The sequence below is a fragment of the Trichosurus vulpecula genome, chromosome 2, assembly GCF_011100635.1.
Source record: "Trichosurus vulpecula isolate mTriVul1 chromosome 2, mTriVul1.pri, whole genome shotgun sequence".
Lineage (NCBI taxonomy): Eukaryota > Metazoa > Chordata > Mammalia > Diprotodontia > Phalangeridae > Trichosurus > Trichosurus vulpecula.
The window spans coordinates 364,570,932-364,597,026 of record NC_050574.1 but is presented as its reverse complement, the minus strand read 5'-3'; the positions used below and the strand labels follow the sequence as shown (position 1 = coordinate 364,597,026).

Sequence of the window (26,095 nt, the reverse complement as noted above, 5' to 3'; positions counted from 1 at the left end):
ATTAATTTTTGGTCACTGCACATTCAGAAACCTCTTACTGTTGCCAAATTTTTTGTGACCTCCCCACATTCAGTTACATCAAAACCCAAATCTGAGAAGTACTGGCCTAGAATACTAAAAGGTTAAATGACTTGCCCAGGATAAAACAACTGGTATATGTTAGAGGCAGCACCTAAGCCCAGATATTACTGACTCAGAGGCCGACTCTCTGTTCACTAGGTCCAACTGCCTCTCATGAAGTCACCAAACTGAAATCAAATGCAATGGAAAATACTCGTGCCAATCCATTCATCCTCCCCAAAGCCTAAGAGAATGCCTAGGACATAGTGAGTGCTTAATTAATTTTGTTGATTAATTGAACTCTATTAAGCCTTTTTATTTAGATACTTTTGGAGAAATGTGCTAGGGGAAGATAAATTGTTTGGCTGTTTCTTGGGAAATGTTGAGTCAGAACAAAATGGATCAGTTGTATAAAATTTTAATTGCATAAGGTTGTGGCAGGGTGGAAGGATGTTACTCATCTAAGTTATGTATGGCCCCATGAATCTGTCTGGGGATAGCTCAAAGGTAGACATGAATAGCTATCTCTAGAGTTTCATCTACCTAACCTTTTCTAAGGATTTGATTCCTTTGATTCCTTCCAGAAGGGGAAGTAAGAGGGTGGGGCCAGAGGCTGGTCACTCTGCTCTCCTCAAAGAAGGGGTACTAGGCTAGAACTATAGCTATCTGCCCCTCAAAAAAATATTGTTAGTTCAGAGAGAATCATTTTTAGGTCCAAGCTGAGCCCAAGATCACCATCCCTTAATGGGGAAGAAGTGCCCCAAGGTATGTATCCAAGGCTTAACTCCCTTCCCACCAAATACCAGTTTAAGAAAGAGCACAGGTAGCAAATAAAGCCATTTATTCAAGCCAATAGCAAAGAGAAATCAAAGAAGGTATACAGATGAGAATATACCATTCAACATACAGAATGAATAAGCTCCAATTGGGAGCTGGCAATGAGATAGATTGAAGGGGAGTTGGAGCAGGGAAGGGAAGGGAGAGAGAGAAGAAGAGAAATGGAAGGGGGAAATAGGAAATAAAGGAGAGAGGGAGAAAGAAAGGGGAGAGGGATGCAGGGAGAGAGAAAGAGGGGGAGGTAGAGAGAAAAAGAAGGAGAGAGAGAAAAAGAAGGAAAGAGAGGGTGGAGGAAGAGAGAGCGGGACAGAGGGAGGGGGGGAGAGAGAGAGAGAGAGAGAGAGAGAGAGAGAGAGAGAGAAGCAGATTTTACACAAGGAAAAATTCTGAAAAGTCCACAGTGTAGTAAACTAGAGATAGGGAAATGATTGAAGTATTGCTTCCTCTACATGTCTACTTTCCCCCAGTCTTTTTCATCCTTCAGACACATGAGAGTCTGGAACTATATGTCTTCTTTCAAAGTGGAAAGCCATAGACCAGGATCTCTCTACCTGCCATGTTCAAAGCACCATGTCAGATACTGTGAATAGAGGAAGAAAGAAAGAAAGAGAGAAAGAAGAAAGGAGGAAAAGGAAGGAAGGAAGAAAGAAAGGGAGGAAGGCAAGAAGGAGGAGGAGGAGAAGGAAGGAAGGAAGGGGAAGGAAGGAAGGAAGTCCCTGCCCTTAAGGAACTTAAACTTCACTTTGGGGGACAGGAGGTAGATAAAGCTTTCTTACACATAAGTAAATAACTGGTAGATCTAGAAGGGAAAATGGCACTAAAAAACAAAAGGAACAAGAAAAAACTTACTGGAACGAGTGGCACCTGAACTGAGTCTTGAAACAAACTAAGGACTTTCAGAGGTAAAAGTGAGGAAGGAGTGCATTCCAGGCAAATGGACAGCCTGGGCAAAGTCCTAGAGACAGAAAAGGGAACGCTGAGTTTGAGGTAGCTAGTAAGCCAATCCAGCGGCTGAAATAAATGTAAATGGGAGTCAAACTGTGGAAAGTTTGAGATACAAGGCTGAGGAGTTTGCAGTTTATCCTAGAGGCAAAAGGCGGCCACTGAAGGTTTTTGATCAGAGGAGTAACATAGTCAGACCTGTGTTTTAGGCAGATTAATCAGGCAGCTTGTGGAGATGGATTGGAAAAGGGAGAGGTTAAAATAAGAGAGATGACATAGGATGCTTTTACAGTAGTCCAGGTGACAGTAATGAAGGTTTGAAATGGGATAATAGCCACATGAGTGAAAAAGGGAGGAATGAGAGACAAAGCTGACAAAACTTGGCAGGGGTGACAGACTGAGGAGTTAAGGAAGAGAGAGTCATGGTATATAAGACAGAATATTCGTCTCAAAGTTGGGAACAACTGCATTTGAATCCTAGATTGAAATAGCTAAATGACCTCAGGCAAGTCACTTAACTTCTCTGAAACTGACACTCTAGTTTCCTCTCTTGTAATAGAAGAGTACATTATTAGTAGCCTAACAAGACTGTTACAAGGATCTGTCAATAAGCATTTCATTAAGTGCTTAATGGTACCAGGAGATTACATATATAAAGTATTTTACAGACTCTAAAATACTATATAAATGATAGCTGTTATTGCTATCCAACATTTGAACCTATGTGACTGAAAGACAGTGCCCTCCAAAAGAAAAAAGGGAGGGAGGGAGGGAAGAAGGGGGGGGGGGGAGAGAGAGAGAGAGAGAGAGAGAGAGAGAGAGAGAGAGAGAGAGAGAGAGAGAGAGAATGTGAGAGAGTCTCAAGTAAGGGTTGGGAGCAATGTAGTGGGACAGGGATACAGAGATGGGACAATGGCACAATATTTTTTGCATTTTGGAGTGCATTGTCACTTTTTAAATGACATCTATTATCTCTGTAGATCATCACAACAACTTGTGAAGTAATTATTATTAAATCTCTTTGTCGGAAAAGAATTGAGGCAGAGAGATTAGTACTTACTTGGTCAAATGACTTACTGATGGTAGAGTAACATTTGACTGCTAGCTATATGCTGCCTAAGATAATTGGTAAACTGATGAAGCAAAAGCTACTATCAGCAGACAGAAAAAAAACCAATTTCTTTTAAAAATATTGATATCTTTTGATTTCACATCATCCATATTTCACCCTATGTATCTCCTCCACCTCTCTCCCAAAGAGCCACCTCTTCTAACAAAGATTTTTTAAAGGAGAGAGAAAAACTCAGCAAAACCAATCATGTTATATGTAATGTTCAAATCCACACCTGTGGACTTCTGTAACGAAGGGGGAGAGGTGGCTTCACATATTTCTTTTTTGGAGCAAGCTATTCTTTATAATTTCACAACATTGAGTTTTGATTATTTTATAGTTCTTGTTCTTTCCCTTCCCGTTGTTGTAATCATTGTGTATATTGTTCCCTTGGCTCTCTTTATTTCACTTTGTATCTATTCGTGTAAATCTTTCCACATCTTTTTGTATTCTTATTTGTCATTTCTTGCAGCACAATAATATTCCATCATATTCATGTACCAGATTATGTTTGGTCCAATCAAAGGGTATCTACATGTTTCTAATTCTTCATTATCACAAAAAGTGCTACTCTAAATATTTTGATGTATATAGAGCCTTTCATTTGGTAAATTATACTCTCAGGTTTTATACCTGACAGCAGAAACTCTGGATCAGAGTGTATGGACATTTTTAGTTACTTTGTTTACATAATTCCACATTGCTTTCCAGAATGGTTATATCAATTCACAATCAGACAAAAATTTATTAGTATTCCTGTCTTTGTACAACTCCTCCCGTATCATTTTTATCTTTTGCCAGTTTTCTGGTTGTAATTTGAGATCTCAAGTTTGTTTTGATTTGTATTTCTCCAATAATTATTTGAAGCATTCTTTCATATGGTTGTTAACAGTTTGCATTTCTTCTTTTGAGAGTTGTTTGTTCATATCATTTAATCACATCTGTTGGGGGATTTTTTTGGTCTTTTGAGATTTTTGTTGTCTATATCTTATATATCAAATATATATCAGACATAAAGTTTTTTCCCCAGTTGACTGCTTCCATTCTTTTCCTTGATGTATTGATTTTGTTTATGCAAAAGTGTTTCTATTTCATGTAATTAAAATTATCTTTTTTATCTTTAATTATTGCCTCTATGCCTTTTTCCATTAACAATTCACTTCCTGGCTTTCTGGGAATGGGGAAGGAAATAATATATGCACAAATTTATATCATAAAACAAGATCTATCAATAAAAATCTATTGAATAAAAAATCTTTTTTAGAGAATTCATTCCCTTTCGATAGCTGTGAAAGGTATAGGATCCCCATCTTTCCTAAGGTTTTGTGGTATAGTCTTTAATATTCAAGTCACATATTCATTTAGAATTAATTGGGGAACATGGTATAAGACATGAGTCAAAGTCTAATTTCTACAAGATTGCTTTCTATTTTGCCCAGAAGTTCTCAGAAGGGGAGCACTTTCTTGGGTAATTTATGTTTTGATGTTTATCAAACACTGAGTTACTAAGTTCAATTATTTCTATTTCTTCTTTTTATTTAGTCTATTCCATTGATCTCCTTCTCTATTTTAAGTACCAAATGGCTTTGATTTTTGCTGCATTATAATATAGTTGGAGGTATGGAAATGCTTCATTCCCAGCTTTTTCTGTTGTTTTCCTTAATATTCTAGGTCTTTTATTCCTCTAAATGAATTTGCAAGTTATTTATCTTGACCTGTAAAGTACCTCTTTGGTAGAGTGACATAATTAAATACATAAATTAACATTGATATTGTCATCATTTTTATTACATTGGAGTAGTACAGCCATAAGCACTGAGTATTCCTCCAGCTATTTCTTAGTCTTTCTTTCTTTAAGGATCATCTTATAATTCAATCTATACAAATATTGAGTGGGCTTCGGTAGGTTAACTCTAAAATATTTTATGTACTTTGTAATTATTCCAAATGGCCCTTTTATTATATTGGCTCTTGGATTGTAGAAATGCTGTTAACTTCATAGTTTGTTTTGTAGTCTGCAACTTTGCTGAAAATATTGTTTCAATTGGTTTCTCTGCTGATTTCATGGGATTTTCTCATTAAATCATTATTTCATCAGCAAATAGGGATAGTTTTTGTCTCCTCTTTGGCTCTTGTGGCTTTAATTCCTGTCTCTTTTTGCTATTGCTAGATTTCTAGAGCTATATCAAATAATAAAAGGAAAAGGGAGTAGGCTTGTTTTACTACTATATTTATTGGGAAAATTTCAAATATTTCCCTATTACATACAGTGATTACTTCTCAGTTTAAGATTGATGTCTGTTATATTAAGAAAAGATTCGTCTATGCCCCTACTTTGTAGAGTTTTTAGCAAAAATGTTGGGAGCCTTTTCCCTGTAACTGTTGAGACAATTGCATGCTTTGGGCATATTGTTGTTTTTAGTATAATTATGTCAATTATCTTCCTACTGCAGAACCATCCTTCCATCCCTCGTATGAATCCAACTTGGATACCATACATAATCTTTTGGAGTAATTGCTATAATCTTGTTTGCCAAGATTTTATTTACTATTTCTCAATCCATTGATTCATTCATTATAGTGATCTATAGTTCTCTTTCTTTGCTTTGTATTTCCCTGAGTAATCAGGGGAATCTGGCCTGTTTGGTTCATGGAAGAACTTAGAGTGCTTTCGTTCTCAATTTTTGGAAATAATTGGTGTCATATAGGTATTAAATCTTATTTCTAATGCTATTTGTAGCTCTTGTTTCCTTTTGTTGTTGCTGTTGCTATTGTTTAGTCATTTTAGTTGTGTCCAAGTCTTTATGACTCCATTTAAGGTTTTCTTGCCATTTCCTTCTCTGATTCATTTTACAGATGAGGAAACTGAGGCAAAGAGAGTTCAGTGATTTGCTCAGAGTCACATAACTAGAGTGTGTCTGATATGTTTTGGAGACCTTAAGGTTAAAAGTGTGAATCCTATCCAATGAAATAAGAGAAACCCCATTAAAATTTTATTTTTCATTCACTTAAGGGCAAGAAGTCATGAGATATAGTGCATACGTGTCAGGCTTACAGTCAGGAAGAATTGGTTTCAAGTCTACCGTTAATACATAGAAACATCAGATAAAACCTTGGCAAAAAGCCCACAGCAATTAATCCAAAAGTTCATTTGTTACATCCAAGTTGGATTTATACCAGGGACGGAAGGATTGTTCTACATCAGGAAGATAATTGACATAATTAATTATATTAAAAACAAATTATCTCAATGGATAGATGAAAAAGGCTCAGTAAAAATTTTTGTTAAAAAAAAGCCCTACAAAATATAGTCATAGAAGGATCTTGTCTTAATATGATAACAAGCATCTATCTTATGCCTAAAATACAGACCTGGGTTCAAGTCTGCCATTGAGGATGACTTCAGTCAAGTCATTTACCTTCTCACTGCCTCAAGAAACTCTCTAAGACTATAAATTACATACCCATTGATGATGCGAGATTCTCTATATTGAAGAAATCACAGGTTTAGATCAAAGGGCAAAGAGACGTTTTGAAAATTTGTACTTTAATTTGAAGCATAAGTCAATAGGAGCTAAAATGAGCTTGTCAAATATGAAATGTTGAGGGGGTGTTGCCAAAAAGAGTGATGCTGTAAGGGATTATAGAGTTATGTGGTTGAAAACAGTTTTGAATGATAAATTCCAGACATGAATGATTAGATATCACAATTTTATCCTTATAAACTTTTCTGAGAAATAAAGCTGCATTCTTATTTTCTAAAGAAATAGTTCTCCTTGGGATACTTCACATAAAATAGTTTATCTATAGTGAGGCAGCATGAAATAGTAGCCTAAAGTGAAGAAAGCCTGGGTTCAAATCGTACCTCAAACACAAACTAGCTATGTGGCTGACCCTGGGGAAGTTACTTAAACTTCTCTCAGACTTGGTTTCATTAGCAAAATTGAGATTAGAATTGATGACCTCTAAAGTACATTCTACCTCTGAATTTATGATCCTATAAATTACACCCCCATGATCTGCCTCCCTGAAAAGCAAATACCATTAAACCTTGCTATTTTATCACAAAGGGGAAAATACCACATGTTAGTGAAAAATTTGAAATATGTGTACAAATAGGTGCCTATATAGGAAAAATGAAAAATGTACTTCTTTCAATGCAGAGTTGGTCAGTCATGTCTGACTCTTCATGTCCCCATTTTGGGGTTTTCTTGGCAAAGATACTGGAGTAGTTTGCCATTTCCTTCTCCAGCTCATTTTACAGATGAGGAAACTGAGGCAAACAGGGTTGAGTGACTTGGCCAGAGACCAAGTGTCTGAGATCATATTTGAACTCAGGAAGATGAGTCTTCCTGCCTCCCAGTCTGCTGCACCATTAAGCTGCCCAATATAGTAACTAAAAACTACTGAAGCACTACGAAGTAGAGGTACTGTTTGACATGACTTAGTAAAAGATGAAATTCATTTAAAACTGAAACAAGTGCGTGCAAATGTTTTGCTGTTGTGAATTTAAGATGTCCTGGAAAGCCTATTTTCTCAAATATATAAAATGACCCCTCCTTCAATCTTGTTTCCAGCATGAATCTACATGGCAAACCCATTCCTTCACAGAGAATGCAACAAAACACCACCTTAGACCCTCTGTGTAAATTATCACAAACTTCAAATTGGTGAATTCTGAATTAGTTGTAACACTATATTGCTTCATTAGACTCTAAACTATGTGGAAACAATATGCAGAAACAAGGAGAAACTCCATTCTCTCCTGTAAGTAACAGGAGAGAAAAGGTAAGGGGACAGGATACACCCAGAGCTTTCAAAAGTGCTTAAATATGAAATTGATTTTTTTCAAATACCTTTATTACTTGAATTCTTCCATAACCAAAAAGTGGCTTACTCTAATAAGAATTCAATATCCTCATACAGTGCAGATTTCATAACATAGGTCTTTTTCCATTCCCAGGGGCTGATCTGAAACAAAACAAGAGAAGTTGTTCCTTCTGTTGAAGAGACAGATACCAAACCCAGACCTGCTGTAAGTCAAAAGCAAGTTCCTTGGTCTGCGATTCTTCCCTCTTCCAGAGTCTAAATGTAAGTATACAGTATCTCGACCGGGGTTGGGAAGGAGGTTGATGAAGCGGGGAACACCTGCCCATGTGTGTGGGACAGCACACAGATGCTACCACTGGTCTTCCATCCTTCTCTTCTCTTTTTCTCATCCGCTCTGGCTACCCCTTGGGCACCAGTGGTGCTGCATTGGGAGTTCTAAGGAAAGTCTCGCTGCTGCTGACCTCCATGTAACCTGTTCACCTATTCCAGGTTCCTACCTCCCTCTCTCATCTAATGCAAGATGTGAGAATATTGCTAGGGCCTGGTTTAGGAGTTCCAAATAGCAAGGTACATGCGCTACACATGATCTAAACTAATTTTTAAACCCAGGCATGTTAAATAGGGTCTTAAGCATAATCAGTTCCATAGGAGCTGGTGAGGTACCCAAGTGTTCGCCATATGTGGATAGCTTGATTTTACTGAGAGATTTCTTTAGCATGAGCTTCTTTCATGATTAATCAGAGGGTTTCCAAGTAATAAAAGATCAGTAGATTTTAAAAATAAATAATTCCCAAACAAATAGAAAAATTAATATTATCATGTATCTCCTAATACTTTCCATACATACTTTTCTATCATTGTCATATGAACCAAGGATTTCCTTCTGGTGAATATTTCTGGTTGAAAGTTATGGATTTTTAATGAAGAAATGATTCTTTTCCTAAGGAAGAACTAATGTTTGTGAGATATATCATTCAATAAATATGGTATTATATACACATGATATTGAAAATATCCACAGTTTAAAAAATGCATACCAGTACCCCTTTAATTCCTTGACCAATCTCTAAGTAGAAGCAATAAAAATGTAAAGTACATTATTAACTTTTGAACTTTGATGGAAAAAGATTATACCCTCCATTTCTGACAAGTAGACATTATCTCATAGTATCCATAGTCATCTTATACTTATGACTATTGTCTGGTCTCAAGTGTGACTTTTGGAAGCACTTGTTATTTCCTAATATGCAATAAAACAATGGCGTCTTACATTTTCTTAATTTTATTTGGTAATGAAAAGCATGAGCTTCACTTCTGAAGAATGGATAACTGATTCTGGGACATTTAGGATGGTGAGAGATGCATCTATAGATTTTTAAAAATATAGTATATAGCTAGCCATTTAGTTATTGTTATATCCCCATGGCATAAAGAAATGCAAAACACAAAATATACCCTCAGTAACATACAAAAGGAAGGAAGGAAGGAAGAAGGGAAGAAAGAAAGAAGGGAAAGAAAGAGTTCTCTGAAATTATTTTAAGGACATTTCAATTCACACTATTAAAATTAAATGCATTTATTTATTTATGGAGAAATAGTTTATCAAAGAACTAAAGGAAAGCATTTAGAAATTATTATTATCCCCCCAAGTATATTTGAATAGAAAACTGTCTTCTTAATAGCTGGGGTTTGCAGGACAGTTGGTGAAGGAGGTGAGATGAGAATTGTATTCACAATCTGGAACGGGCTCTGAACTTAATCCAAAGAAACATAATTGCTGAAACTAAAGGCAGGCTCAGCTTCTGGATTTCCTGTAACCAAGTCTTACTGCCAAGGGCACCAATGGGTTCACACAGTTAAAAAAAACTGTAATAATAATGCCAACTAAAATAGTGAAAACCTAGAAGGTGACAGGAGAGGAGAGGAAAGAGGTGAGGAGAGGAGGCTTGTGAAGTTGCAACAGGGATAGAAAAAAATCCATCTTATACTTTTTTGTAAAATATATCCTTTGTTATTAAGAGTCCCAGGGTATAAGGCCAATAAAAATCACAGGGTATCTAATAAATGATTTAAACAATGAGCAATAGCCATATGAACAAATCAAAATAAACATTATGTTCAAAATAGTTATCAATTCAGTGAGGCTTAGGGATTAGACATGACAGTTTTCTAATAAAAATAACCAGCTGAAAATCATTCTTAGGCACAGGAATTTTGATTGAAAAAAGAAATAAAGAACTTTTTGAATGTGTATATGTGTTGCATGGGGTAGATGGACTTGGCTTTTTACACTTAATTGCATATAGTGTTAAATTCATTCAGTATTCAAATATGGGAATTTTGTGCAGTAATTTCAGTGCCATTTAAAAATAATTTTGATTACAAGTTAAAAAAATTATAACTGTCAAGAGCAGGATGTTGTAATAGGAAAAGCCTCAAACAACATATGAACTAAGAAATGGAAACATATTGTAGTCACCAGTTCCCTATGTAGATGTACACATATGCATTACAAATGTATAGACAGATTTTTCCCCTTGGAATATTCCATTCTGAAGTCCTCTTTACCCCATGACAAATTAATTGAATTCCTGAATCATAATCTATAGAAAGTACTATGTATAGGTTCATATTTTTCATGAGCTAAAAAACATATAAAAAAGTTTTTAAATATAACCTCTAAAACAACCATCCCTTTGCCTATTTCCACTTTCTGCTAAGTGGAATGTCTCTCTTGGATTCACAATAAAGAGGTAGCACCTTGCACTTGGGGATTAATGAACTACATCTGTGACCAAAAATACCCATGGAAAACCTGCCGGATTGATCTATATCTGTTTTATTAATCAGGCACTCTATGGAAGGGCCTTTTTGTGGTTGTATTGTACATTGGAGATAAACAGACTGGGGAAAACCACAATGCATTTTGGAAACCATTTGGAGCTTTGAAGAATGTGGGCTTTTTCTACTAAATGACAGCAATAAAGTACAACATTTGACAGCTGTAACTTGGGATGTATAAACTCACTTTCTGCTGAGCTTTGCTACTACAGATGACAGCAGTGCTAAATACAATGACCCCAAAGATTGATTAACATTAAGAGTTCTCATTTTACTAAATAAATATAGGATGGGGAAGGAGGAGGATTTTGCTTACTTACTGGGAGATTGAGAAGGATGAATAAGTTTGATTTACTGAAGGACTTTTTTTTAAACCTAGCCTAGAGTGTGCAGTCTAGTGAAGCATATGGCTGGAAATCAAATGTCCCAGATTCTATTCTTGTCTGTCCTAACAATGAGGTATGTGGCTTTGGGCAAATCGCAATGATTGTTATATCTACAGTCAAAGTGGCAGACAAAGAATGATTGAAAGATTTAGTTGTTCCAAGCCCAAAGCCTTGAATCTGAATGGCCCCAGTGGGAAGCAAAAGAAATATATATTAGCCTCAGACTCTTGCATGCCCATCTAAAAATGCTCGAGAGGAGTGTTTCAGTAATGGTAGAGGGGAAAGTATGCCATATTTGGATGTTCAAATCATGGGTCTTTTATCTAATATCTGTGTGACTTCAGCAAGTCATTTAACCTCTCTAGAACTTGGTTTCCTCATCTATAAAATCAGTGGGGGTGGTGCCAGGAGGGGTAGAGAAGATGAAGCTCTGGGACTAGTAGACCCTGAATGCCTTCTACCTCTAAATCTACCATCCTATGATCCTGTGAAGGATTGTCAAGCTGGTAGTGAAGTATTCAGCCTCAGTGGATTAACATGACTCACATCCATCGTGACCCCACTACAGCCTATGCTGTCCCTCCTCACCTTTAATCTTCCATTGTGTCAAACTCCTCACTTTTACAATGAACTCCTTACCTACTCTTTTCCTAAGACAGTGACTTAGATGAAATATTTAATAGGAAAAAATACTGTCAATTACTATTCTTCATGTCTATATATTACTCCCAACTTCAAAATATTATTCATTAGTAGTTATTAATGAACAAGCCATTAAATGGATATAGTGAATCCAAAACAAATATTTTCAGTATTAATTTACTAAAGCAAATTATATTTTAACAACAAATTTTTAAAAGTTGTCACACTAGCAAATTTGTAAATATCCCCAACAGTAACACAACGTAGGTACTATGAAAGACCTACAGGAGAGTTCAATGTACTGCTTAGAGAGATAATCCAAGCCAATGCAAATTTCAGCGATTCTTCTAGAACGTGGTGCACCATTATAGTATATGTTTATCTCACTTCACATAAAAAAAACAGCATTATAAACAAGATAAATGGAGGGCTTAATTGCTTTGCAAAAGAATTTTTTACTTTACAAAATACTATTCAGAATAAAATTCCTTTGAACAATGAGCTTCTCAATAACATATGACATGAGGATTGATTTATAAAAATGTAATTGTTATACATACTTTCAGGAACACATCTACTGTATGAGCGAAGAATGCCTATAGTATACAATGTTGTATGTATTTTATAATATGTCACTACCTGGGGCCTAGTTGGCAGAAGAAAGGACCAGATGGGGATGGCCAGGAACCAGAGACTAGACAGACCCACTGGGGCAAGGCAGGTGATCCAGGAAGGTCCTAGCAGCAGGCAATAGGAGGAAGTCTAGACAGGAGGGTGGAGTGTCAGGGGAGTCTGGCAAAAGGCAATAGGCAGAAGTCCAAACAGGCAGATGCTTGGCCTCAAGGAGGTCTGGCAGCAGGTAGCCAGGACCCAGCCACGGGGACTAGGGTTCAAGGGCAGAACTCCAGTCTCTAGGAGGACTGGTGAGAACAGTAATGCAGTGCTCAAGCTTGAGGAAGCAGCACAGGAGTCTAGTTACTAGAACTAGGAAGAACAAGCTAGACCGACTAGAAACCTGACGGTTCTGAGCCACCCAATCTATGGGTCCGCATGTCCTTCTATTTCCCCTGCCTGGGGAACTGGAGTTATCCCAGAGCCTGCTTGCTGTGCAAGTAGGGGATTAAGTGGCTCCAGCTGTGGAGACTGTAAGGCTAGAAGCTTGGGGAAAGGGAGCCAGATGGATCATTATTGGACACTTCCCTCTAGAAATCCCAGGATAACTAAAACTCCTCTCGAGAGAATCTAGACAGAAATTAAAGTGATACCAAAGCTTACAACGTAGAAAATTAAAAGATGATTGCAGTTTCCTATACCATAAATATACTATGTGAAAGTAATGCTGTTTGAGGATCAAACCCAGACTTGGATCCCACATCAGACTAAGGAGAAGAACATATGCCACCAGGGATCTTAAGCAAGGAAGCCAATGCAACCTATCATGAGTTATGTTTAAAGATTGCACTCCAAGTAACTAATGAAGACAAATATTTTTAGTGTCTCCTTTATGACAATCCTTTTCCCTTCTCTGGTTCAAGATAATGAGAGAGATGTGGGGAATTCAACCTCTCTAGACAAGATTGGAGAAAGTCATGGTAGAACTGGACCCCTTTGATTTTCTAGAGGAGGCAATCTTGTTTTGCAAAGAGCTCTAGCGTGCAGATCAAAATTGAAGGTTTCAACACTCCATTTGTAACAAAAAGACAAATATGTTAATATAAAAGCATGCCTCTTCCACCCAAAAGCAGATCCCATGTCTTATTAAAAATAGAACCTTCCAATAATATTAGCTCCTTAGGATATGCAAAATATCACCTTTGAGTGAAGCCCAGAATTTTTTTAGACCTGGAAGGGATTTAAGAGAGCTTTAAAAGATAGCACTAAAGTCACTTTATATAGCATAGTTAAAACGAAGAAGTGAAAATTAGTCTGATGGCTGCATTTATGAAACTAACTGAAATGCTACCCTTATCTTACATTTACAGATGCTAACTTTGTGCTTCTTTGATGTGTATAACTTATTTTAAAGATCACGCTGTACCTACTTTTTGTTGTGTAAGTCTTCCAATAGGCCTTGACCAATGAAATTCTGGCAAACATAAAGATCATGTAATCTAAAACCCCGCCCTCCCCCCTTTATAACTGAAGAAATCGAGACAGAGAGAAATAAAGTGATTCACATAAAATCACACAATTAGAGTCTGATGTAAATCTGGAACAGGGGTTTATAACCTAGGGTCCATGTAATTAGAGGGTTTTTAAAAATTTTTTATCTTGATAACTATATTTTGATCTGCTTTCCTTTATAATTCTAGATATTTTATTTTACTCATTTTTAAACATTGTTCCGAGAACATCCATGACATAAAAAAAGGATAAGAACATGTGATCTGGAAAGAGGTTTCTAGTGGCATGCCATGTGGCTCTGTAGCTGGCTGTGTCTTATTTATAGGACATTGATATCAAACTTTGAATAAAAACAGAAGAGACACAGAGAAAGGTATAACTTACAAGCGCCCAACTTACACAAAGGAGAGAAGAGAAAATTATTGTACTACATGACAAAAATATAGAACAATAAGCCCAATATAACAAATTTAACAGGAATAAATTAAACCAAATTTAAAAGTCTGGCATTTGGGTTCAAAAAAGCAATCACACAGGTACAGAGTGGAGCAGATTTGGCTTTACAACAGCTCATAGGAAAAAAAGCCAGGATGCCGTGGCTGCCTGGAAGCTCAATATAAGTCAAGAGAGAGCCATAACTTGAAAAAGAATATAAAGCCCTAATGCAATTTAATGTTACATCAATATAAACCTAATGTCTGGAACAAAGAAGGCAGCAGTCTCACTGTACTCTGCACTGGTCTGCTCACATCTGAAGAATTCTATGCCATTTTAAAAGAGACTTCAGTAAACTATAGTGTACTCAAAGGAGAGTGACTAGCCTTGTGGGAGGTCTGAAAATAGTCTCATATGACAAATAAATAGTTAATGGAACTGGGAGGATTTAGTCTGTAGTCTGGAAAAGAAGGGAAAAAGGAATAAAAATTTATACTAGCTCCCACTATGGGCCAAGTGCTTTACAAATACCATCTCATTTGATGCTCACAATTAATCCTGAGAGGTAGTGCTGATAAATGAGGGTAAAGTGACTTGACTAGGGTCACACAGCCAATAAGGATTTGAGGCTGGATTTGAACTCTGGTCTTCCTAACTCCAGGACTGGTGCTCTATCCACTGCACCACCCAGCTACCTAGACTTAAGGAGAAGACTATGAGAACTATCTACATATACTTAAAGTAGAGGGATTAAGTGTATCTTTGCTGCTCCAGAATCAGAATCAATGATCAAATATTACAAATAGGCAAATACTGGTTTGATACAAGAAAGTATTTTCCAGTAATTAAAAATGGAATGGACTGCTTCACAGAATGGTGATCTGTTTTATAAAGCTCTCTGTAAATATTTGTTATTGGCATTTTATTATTGTTATTATCATCCTCCTCATCAGCATTATCATCCCATTAGGAAATAGATTTAATTTAATAATTCAAAATTACCATGATCTTCCTAGAAGTATAGCACCTCACAAAGGGTGGAGGAAAGTATAAAGATAAATGGGTGTGGTCCTAGCACTCTAAAAACCTGCAGTCTATTATAGGATATCAAGACAGTCACATAAATCCCGATAATAACAAACAAAATATAAACACATAGGAAAGGGGCGAATGTCTGAGAAGGAAGAGATCACTTTTGCCTGAGATGATAACAAAATTCTTCATGGAGGAGGCAGTATTAGGATGTCAACAGGTGGGGACCAGGGGGTGAAGGATCCAGGTTCTAAGTAATGATGTGTGCAGAGGCATTTGTTCTGAGGTTCTCTATATTAAAAACCTAGCAAGAGTGTAGAACACATTCAATTCAAAATATCAGAAGTGTGTTAAACAACTCTAATATGCCAGGCAGTGTGTTAGAGATTGAAATAAAAGGCAAAAAACAAAATGGTTCCTGCCTTTAAGGAGTTTAGGAAGGCAAACAGGAAGAGATAAAGCTGGAAAGGGAAGGTTTGAGATCATTTGTAGAGTGCCTTGAACCTTAGAATAAACACATTTTCTTCCACAAAGAGGGTTTTGGAACAATGGATGATTTTATTATATCTGTTCATTAGAAATATTGCTGGAGGAGTGGTGTATAGGATGGGCCGCTTACCATCCAAGTCTTGGGAAATTTGAGAATTGAGAATTTAAGAGATTTGGGAAAAATTGGGGAAAATTACTTCAACTCTCTAGGCCTGAGTTCTCCAGCTATAAAAGGTGAGGGAGTCTCACCAGATATCACCCCAGGTCTCCTTCAGTTCTACATCTTTGATCCTAGTAGCCTATGAAAGAAACTAAAAGGGAAGAGAGTGCTTGTGATGCCATGGCAAAACTCTAGACAAAAGTTGAGGGTCTAGTGCAGCTTTGGGCTTGTGGGAATGAAAGAAGGAAGCTGAAGCAAGGGATTGTGGAAGTAGAATGGACAGGACTTTGCAACCAATTAAATGTGAGGAGCAATGAAGAGGAGGGAGTCAAAGATAACGCTGAGGCTATGAGCATGAGTCATTGCATGAGACAACTGGATGGTGCAATGGATAGAGTACCAGGAGTCAGGAAGACCTGAATTCAAATCCAGCTCAGACGCTTACTAGCTGTGTGACCTTGGGTAAGTCACTTACCCTCTACCTGTCTCAGTTCCTCAACCACGAAATGAGGATAATAATAGCACCTACTCCACCAGGTTGTGGGGAACAAATGAAAATGTTTGGAAAGCACTGAGCACAGTGACCGGCACTGTGTCGGTCAGTCGTTTTGATTGTGTCTGACCTTTCGTGACCCCCTTTGGGGTTTTCTTGGCAGAGATACTGGAGTGGTTTGCCATTTCCTTCTCCAGCTCCTTTTACAGATGAGGAAACTGAGGCAAACAAGGTGAAGTGACTTGCCCAGAGTCACACAGATAGCAAGTGTCTGAGGCTAGATTTGAACTCCAGTCTTCTTGACTTCAGGCTGGGAACAATAGCCACAGCACCCCCCAGCTGCCTTAGACATGATGTAAATGTTAGCTAGGAATCAGAGGAGCTAGGAGTCAGTTAGTTAGGAGTCAGAGGACCTGATTTCAAATCCCAGCCATGAGGCTTATTACATGTATGACCTTGAATAAGTCACTTAAACTTGGATCCTGTCTTATCCACAAAATGAGGGGATGAAACTAGAGGGCTGCCAGGGTACACACACACACACACACACACACACACACGCACACGCACACGGGCACATACATATATACAAGTATGGTACGTAAGATAGAAATGTCCCACCCTACACCCCTCCCTCATTGGAAATCACCAGATTTGGAGCTTGCCTTTGATTCTGAGTTTCAAAAATGTTTTAAACAATAACAATATTTTTGGAATTAACGAAATGGCCACCCAAAATGACTACTTCAAAGCAAGACCATGTTTCATATTCCATCCATCCAATTCACCAAAGCCATTTTCTCATATTCCCTGTGAGATATATATATATATATGATATGTGTATATATATAATATATACACAGATGTATGTATATGCGTGTATATGTATATATGTGTGTATATGTGTATGTATACACGTGTATGTGTGTATATGCATGTGCGCATGTGTGTATATATGTATGTGTGTATATTTACATACACACATACTAGCATCTCAGGCAAATTAAAGACATACTATATGCCGGTAAATTAGGAGGAGGCAACAAGACGACTGATGTATCAATATGTAAATTTCCCTGCTGCATAGACAGCATAATCATTTACTTAAAGCAAGTCCCTAAGGAACTGAGATATAAGATCCATAAATGCCAATGATGAGAAGACATCGGGAGTGGGGAAAGAGCCCCTCCCACCTTTGGGGACCAAGACAGCCTGTTCCTGGGGCGATGAGGTCCGCAATGAGAGGGTACCCCGAACTTTACCTACCTATTTCAGCTGAGGCCGGAACAGTGTGGAAGAGTCAGCAACACCGATGTGGCCGGTGAATCAATAGAAAAACCCTGAGAAGAAATGGATTGGGTTTGGTTTATGCAGGAGTCTAAACAATCCTATGGTGGCTGTTAAGTCGAATAGAACATAACTGCCATCTAGTGGCCATTTAAACACATCACAGTAATAAAGTATAGACGAGTCTGTGTTTTCAGGCTTCGAAAACTGCTTTTTAGGATTAGAACCCCAGATTTCAAGCTAGAAGAGACCTAAGAGATCATCTAGTCTAACTCCTTCTTTTTACAGATAAGGCAACTGAGGCCCATAGAGTTTAAATGACTTGCCCAAGGTCTCACAGGTTGCAAATGGCAGAACCAACATTGGAATACAGGTTTTCCGACTCCAAGTCTAACATTCTTTCTCATCACACTTCATAGAAGGATTCTAGGATTTTGAGCTCAAAGAAATCTTTTAGCCCATCCAGTCCAACCCTCCTAATTTTACAGAAGAAGAAAACAAGGTCTATAGACACAACATGACTTGCCCAGCATAATAATTCTTCTGGCATTCTAACTCAGGGCATCTGACTCAAAAGCTAATGAATGCTCTTTAACAACCCTAGAAGTAATTATTAATGTTTAAAGGCATTCCTGTATTTATATCTAAGTATCACAGAAGGGAACAAGGATATTCCAAATTTAAAATATGTCAACTACAGTAACAAGTACTACAATTGTTTAAAATATCATTGGTTTTTGGAGAAATTTCTTCTTAATCAATAAAAAATGAACTTGACAGGTAGTGTGATTGGGTGGAAGGAAACTTGGCTTGAATCCAGGCCCAGCCACCCGTCACCTGTCTGAGCCTAAGCAAGTCCGTTAACTACTTCGGATCTACTTTCTTTCTCTGCAAAATTAAGGGGTTGGACCCTAAATAAAAGGGGTAAACCCCTAAAATCCATTCCAGCTCTAGAGCTATGACACCATAACTGAAATAATTGATAGTTTTCTAATCATTAAAAATGCAGTATTTAATTTTAAACCATATGCACAATTACTAAAAGCTAATTGTATAGAAAATATAATGGTTAATTTTGTTTAATAATTCAAGTGCTTTAAGTTTAAGTTGCAGCCTGACTAACTAAAGAACAGAAGAAGAAGAATGTAGATCAGAGATTCTTCTTTTTTTGTGCCATGGACATCTTTGGCCGTCTGGTAGTCTGTGGATAGATTCCTTCTCACAATAATGGTTCTAAATAATTTAAGGATATGCTAAATTTCAGCTAGACATTAGTAAAAATAAAGAAGTAATCTTTCCCACCCGTGCCCACAGTGTCCTAAAATCTATTCACAAACCCAAGAATCTCTGACATAGATATTAGCTATGATAGGCTTTCTCAAACTGTCCTCTGTGCTAAAAAGAATGTTATTGAGAAGTAATATTAAATTGATCATTCTGCCTCTTCTTTTCCAAATGTGGTAAGAGGTTATACTAATAACTGGCTGGTTGGTTTGTACCTGCAGTTTCATATATATGTATGTGTGTATGTATATGTATGTGTGTGTGCATGTATAATGTATGTGTATGTATGTATATGTGTATATTTATGTGTGTGTGCATATGTAAATATATTCTCACTTGACTTTACAACCTTATGAGGCAATTACTACCATACCCATTTTTTTCAGATGTGGAAACTGAGGCTTAGAGAGCATAGGTGAATGTTAGGAGACAAGATTTCTAATCTTTCTCTTATCTGGAAGTCCAGAGTTCTTTTGACTACACCACACTGGCTGGTTGGCTGTTTATGAAAACTAAATGTGAAGGGGCCTGTAGCAGATGATTTCCAAGATTCCATCAACCCCAAGTCTAATGACTTGGAAGATCCACTAAGGAAAGTCAAGACCTCCTTTCATTTCTCCCAGCAAAGGTTATGTTTAACCGGCTTTTCTAATTTCTGAGCAACTGTGCGCTCTCTGATCTCATGAATTGCTTAGGGGAAAAAGGACCTGCCACATCTCTTCCTGAAGCAAGTTTTCCCACCAGATTCCTGCAATTAATTTCTATACAATTAAGGCAGAATGATCAAGTCAATATTTCCCCTCAACAACATTCTTTTTTGCACAGAGGACGGTTTGGGGAAGCCTATCATAGCTAATATCTTTGTATTGTAAGCATGGATTGAAAAGATTGTTTCTTTACTCTCACTAATGTCTATCTGAAATTTAGCAACTTCTGCAATGATTCCAGCTCTAATTTAAACAACTTCATTCATATTAGTCCTCTGGGCTTCTTTGACAAAAGCTCTTAAGGAGCTTTTATCAAAGCTTTTTAATCAAGCTTTCTGCCCCACCCCTAGATTTTAATATTCACTTATACTCAATAAGAACAAAGTTAGCGGTGCTATCTTTTAGATAGGATGGATGGATAGACAGACAGATAGACATATGTATATAGAGAAGAGGAACAGGAACAGGAAGAGAGAAGGGGGAGATGGAGAGATAGAGAGAAGAGTGCCAGAAGGCGGAACCTTTCAAAAAAATCTCTTTGAAACACTATAGTTCCTTCTCTCTTTGAGAACTCTTACTGGAAGTCACAAGTATATATTACAAGAGAACGCTTCAGTTGGCAGTACCTCTGAATGTAGAACATCATAACCCAATGATTGATGAAGGTTGACATCAACACTAAAATAATAGAGGTAAATCTCGCTTTGTTTCCAAGACAAAGGTTTCCTACTTTAATCCCAAAAAGCACTTAAACAGTGAGTGGGGGTGAGGAATGTATGAGAGAAAGAGCAGAAAAAAATGGTGAGAAGTGAAGAGAGGGGAAGAAAGAGAGGGCTACAAAAAGCAAAGGCTCCTGTTTAAAAACAACAACAGCAAATTCTCAGTTGTTCACATTGTCAGAGTGGTGCTAAACTACAGATGACCCAAATAGCTAGACAATACATCTAAAAATTATTTCCATCTGGCTTTGGGTTTTATTTTTTAAATCTATATTGAATATGAGCTTTTCTCAGGTTTTAGGAATTCATGGTATACTTACAACATCAGGAAATTGACATCTGAAGAGGGGCAGGGAAGATCCCTAGCTTAGGTTCCCTGTCATGACCCCCTGCTCAGCTCCTCCTGGCCTTAGAGGTAGAGAGAGAGAGCCATGACCTCTAGGAGGCAAGAGAACTGAGAGCTGAGTTTGGCCCATCTCTTGCCTAAATGCACATGTGCCTTTGAGAAAATCACTTGTCCTCTCTGGACCTCGATTTTCCCATCTACAAAATAAGAGGATTGAATTGGGTGCATCTCTAAAATTCTGGGATTTTCTGCTTCCCATTCCACGTTGGAATAAAAGAATACTGCCTTTCAGACTCATACAATATGCCAACCTGAACAAAAATGGGTTCTCTCTGAGCTGGCAGGCTTTTCTAAGTGTACTCTTCCTGACGTGTGGGTAGTGATCAGATCACAGGAGTCAGAGCTGGAAAGAACCTTGAAGACCACCTAGACTCATTTTATAGCTACAGAAATGGAGGTCCAGACTCAGACAAGTTAAGTGACTCGCTCAAGGTAGGACAAGTAATAAGAGAATCAGTATTTAAAACCAAGCCTTCTGAATGCAAATCCAGTGTTCTTCCTACTAATCTGTGCTGCCACTTGTTAAGGATTTTGGTTTAAAAATTATTCCTGCTGGGGTATAGGATGAATGCAATAGTCAATGCAAATAGAGGGAAGGGAATAAGCATTTATATAGCACCTACTATGTGCCAGGCACTGTGCTAACACTTTTATAAATATTATCTCATTTGATCCTCACAACCCTACAAGAAAGATGCTAATATTATGCTCATTTTACACATGAAGAAACAACTTACTTAGGATCACAAGGCCAGTAAGTGTCTGGTCTTCCAGACTCCAGGCCCAACTATCGATCTGCTATGTTAACATCTCGCTCTAAATTGTGGGGTTAACAAATGACTGAATAGTATGAACAAAACTTTCTGGAAATGAGTCATACATGTATAAAATTCTATGTAGCTGAGACTTCATAATACAATAGAGTTAAAGATGGAAGTTACTGTAGAGGTTATTGAATCTAACCCTTCTTCATGCAGATTTGGAAACTGAGGCCAAGAAAGGTCATATGACTTGCTCAGGTCATACAGCTATTAAGTGTGTGAGGCAAGATTTGAACACATACTGGTAATGTATCCCTGGACAAGTCATGTCACCTCTCACTGCCCTGGGAAACTCCTTAAGACTTTAAGTTGCAGAAAAGGTGCCGATAGGCATTGTTTTGTAAAAGGAGTTTCCCATGCCAATTAAATCTCAGTCTGACCCCATACAGATACATACACGCACCAACTCCACCATCATATACACACCTACAATGGAATCCTGGTTTAATGCTGCTCTTTATCATTATCAGTATACAGAATACACTCATATCCCCTAAGGCTTAGTGAAGGTTTAAGCTTTAATGGCTTAAAAATTCAATAAGACATCAGGACATCCCATGACGAAGCATGCTATTTACCTCCTGACAGAAATCACTCTGACTGGATGCAGAGTAGAAAGTGAGACATTTTTTAGCCCACGGCCAATGTAAGAAGTTTTTCTTCTTGACTATGTATGTTTATTTCAAGAGTCTTCTTTTTCTTTTCCTTTTTCTTTTTTTTTTTCCTTGTGGTGGGGGAAGTACTGGGAAAGAAAGAAAAATGGTTTTTATTCATTGAAAAAAATTTTATTTAAAAAAAGGTATATAATTGTCCAAACAGGTACCTGAAATATAACTACACGTGATAAAATGATCATATCAAAATATGTATAGCATGTTATGATCTTCAAATACTTTGACACACTTTATCACAACACTTCTATGAGGCAGGTTAGTGTCATCTCCACCTAGCAAATGTGAAGACACTGAGGCACAGAGATAGCAATGAATCTACCTAAGGTGACACAGCAAATTAACATTAGAAATAGGACCAAAACCCAGAGTAGGTGGTTCAGTGGATAGATGGTTAGGCTTAGAATCAAGAAGACCTGAATTCAGATCCTCCCTCAGGTACTCATTAACAGTATGACCCTGGGCAAATCACCTAACCTCAGTCTTCTTATCTATTAAATGGAGATAGTAATACCATTTACTTTAGAGGGTTGCTTTGAGGATCAATTAAGACAATATTTGTGCTTAGTACAGTGTTGTCATTCATTCGTTTTAGTAGTGTACAACTCTTTGTGACCCTATGGGCCATATATGTATGTGTGTGCGTGTGTATGTCTATGTATATATATGCGCATATATATATACATATATAGATATGGGCCAAACCCTTCTTTTATTGTTGTTGTTGTTCTCTTCTTCTTCATCTTCATCATCATTGTGAGACTCTCTGTGAGCCCATTTAGGATTTTCTTGGCAAAGTTACTGGTTTTCCATTTCCTTTTCCAATTCATTTTACAGAAGAGAAAACTGAAGCAAACAGTGTTAAATGACTTATCCAGGGTCACACTTGTCTAAGGCCAGATTTGAACTCATGTCCTCCTGACTCCAGGGCTGGCACTCTATCCACTTCACCACCTACCTGTCCAGCCTTTCTATCCTTCACTATCTCCTAACATCTGTCCAATCTCATGTTCACTGCTTCCATGATACTATCTATCCATCTCATCCTCTACCATCCTTTTCTCCTTTTTGCCTTCAATCTTTCCCAACATCAGGGTCTTTTCTAATAAGTCCTGCCTTCCCATTACGTGTCAAAAGTATTTCAGCTTCAGCTACAGTATTTGGCCTTCCAGTGTGTAGTCTGAATTAATTTCTTTAAGTTTTGACCAATTTGATGTCCTTACTGTCCAAGAGACTCTCAACAGTCTTCTCCAGCACCACAATTCAAAAGCACCGATTCTGTGGTGCTCAGCTTTCCTTATAGTTGTACATTACTGGAAGAGCCATAGCTTTGACTCCACAGACCTTTATTGGCAAAGTGATATCTCTGCTTTTTAGTCTGCTGTCCAAATTTGCCATAGCTTTCCTTCCAAGGAGCGAGCATCTTTTAACTTCATGACTGTAGCCATTGTATACAGTGATCTTTGAGCCCAAGAATAGAAAATCTGACCCTACTTCCATTTCTTCTCCCTCTGTTTGCCAGGCAGTGATGGGACCAGTTGCCATGACCTAAGGGCTTTTTTATTGTTAAGCTGCAAGCCTGCTTTTACACTGTCCTCTTTCACCCCTGTCAAGAGGCTTCTTAATTCTTCTTTACTTTCTGCCATCGGTGGTATTGTCTGCCTAACTGAGATTCTCCCAGCAAACTTAATTCTGGCTTTGGATTCGTCCAGCCTGGCATTTCACATGTTGTACTCTGCACATAGGTTAAATAAAAAAGGTGACAATATACAGTTTTGCCATACACCTTTCCCAATCTTAAAACAAGCAATTGTTCCATGTTCAGTTCCAACTGTTGCTTTTTGACCCACACATAGGTTCCTTGGGAGACAAATAAAATAATCTAGCACTCCCATCTCTTTGAGTATATTAGGCTTGGCACAGTGCCTGACAATAAATGTTTGTTCCCTATACCTCCCTTCTTTGCCCCCCTCCCACCCATCTTTTTGTTGTCTTTATTTAGTTGTTTCAGTCGTGTCCAACTGTTTGTGATGCTATTTGGGGTTTTCTTGGCAAAGATACTGGGGTAATCTGCCGTTTTCTTCTACACATCATTTTATTTTATTTTTAGTTTTAGTTTACAACACTCAGTTCCACAAATTTTTGAGTTTCAAATTTTCTCTCCCTCCCTCTCCTCCCTCCTCCCCCCAAAGACAGCATGTAATCTGATATAGGTTCTACATATACCTTTGCATTAAACTCATTTACATAATAGTCAAGTTGTAAAAAAGAATTCTAACCAATGGAATGAATCATGAGAAAGAAGAAATGAAACCAAAAAAGAAGGAAAAAAAAAGAGAGCAAATAGTTTGCCTCAATCTGCATTTAGACTCTTTCTCTGGATGTGCATAGCTTTTTCCATCATGAGTCTTTTGGAATACAGCTCATTTTACAGATGAGAAACTGAGACAAACAAGGTTAAGTGACTTGCCCGGAATCACACAGCTAGTAAGTATCTGAGCTGGATTCGAACTCGAGTCATCCTGACTCCAGGACCAGCACTCTATCCACTGTGCCACCCATCTGCCAATACCCAAAATATAAATATAAGTACTTAGACCTATAATGGGCATAGGGGTAGGAACTGGACCTGTAATTTTACAAGTAAACTCCTTCTGCAATTCAGGTTGGCACCTTCTCTGTAAATTATAGTCTTAGAGAGTTACCCAGAGCCCCGAGAGATTAAGTCATTTACCCAGTCACATAGCCAGAATGTCAGAGGTGTTACTTAAACCTAGGTCTTTCTGTTTCCATAGCCAGCACCCAATCTTCAATACCAGACTCCCTCTATTAATAAAACATAAGATGAAATTGACTTTTAGAATCATGCATACAATTCTCAGAAACTTGAAAACCCCTAAAATTCTAGGGGAAAAAACATCTTCCGAACAATTAGAGCTATTTTAAAGTGGAATCAGCTCCTTGGTAGGCAGCTGATTCCTTCTCCTTGGAAGTCTTCAAACAGAGGTTGGCTGACCTCTTGAGTAGAGCATGGCACAGTTGATCCTGCTTGTCCCTGTTCAAAATTCTGTAGCTTTCTAACAGTGAAAAAGGGAAGTCATTGCCATTGGGTATGTATTCCTAACATTTGGATATGGAGCACACAAAGAGCAGCTACAAATAGTTTCGTAGAGCACATCACTTGATGCCACTGTCAGTAGTAGAATACTGGGCTGGATGGTTGGCCAATACCTGACCCCAAGTGGCATTTCTGCATGTTCTTATATAAAAGTATTTCAAAGGCCCGTGGCTGGATAATTAGAAACTATTCTTTGGCTTCAGGCGTGTTTACCGATGTCAAATAACGGGAGCTTATACTCTGTCTCCTTTTGGGAATTACAAGGTGAAAGTCCATAGCTCAGTCCACAAGAATGTGAAATGCCAGCTTGAGACTTAGGCTACTGAGAGGGGCAAAAAGTACTATGGAGGAAAAGAAAAGGAGTGGGAGGGAGTACCTGAACATGTGACTCAAAATCTGTTCTGAGGAAGCCAAAGTCTTAAGTTTCCTGTAAATTATCTTGCTTGGAGCCATAGTGCCAGTACCTAAGGATTTAAGGAAGGTACAATATCTCTGCAAAATAGATAAGGACCAGAAGACATGAGCAATGTATACAGAGCCAGAAGTAAGTTATATAGTAGATTAAAGTTGAACTGAGGCATTAAATCATTTACATGAAGTGATATATTGAACAAAGAACATCTCCTAGTGTATGTAATATCTACAATAGATGCATTGTTCTCCCCAAAACTGGCTTCTGGTCACTGTGCTACAGTGACCA

The 26,095-nt window shown here is 37.8% G+C and overlaps 1 protein-coding gene across 2 annotated transcripts in view; it reads left to right on the top strand.

The window, feature by feature from the left end:
- Positions 1 to 26,095, top strand: part of COL8A1 (collagen type VIII alpha 1 chain) — a 234,095-nt gene that overhangs the window by 132,547 nt on the left and 75,453 nt on the right. For both annotated transcript variants that reach the window (XM_036742930.1, XM_036742931.1), the window contains exon 2: positions 7,914 to 8,041. The gene's annotated coding sequence lies outside the window, so the exon portion shown is untranslated. The remainder of the gene's footprint in view (positions 1 to 7,913; positions 8,042 to 26,095) is intronic.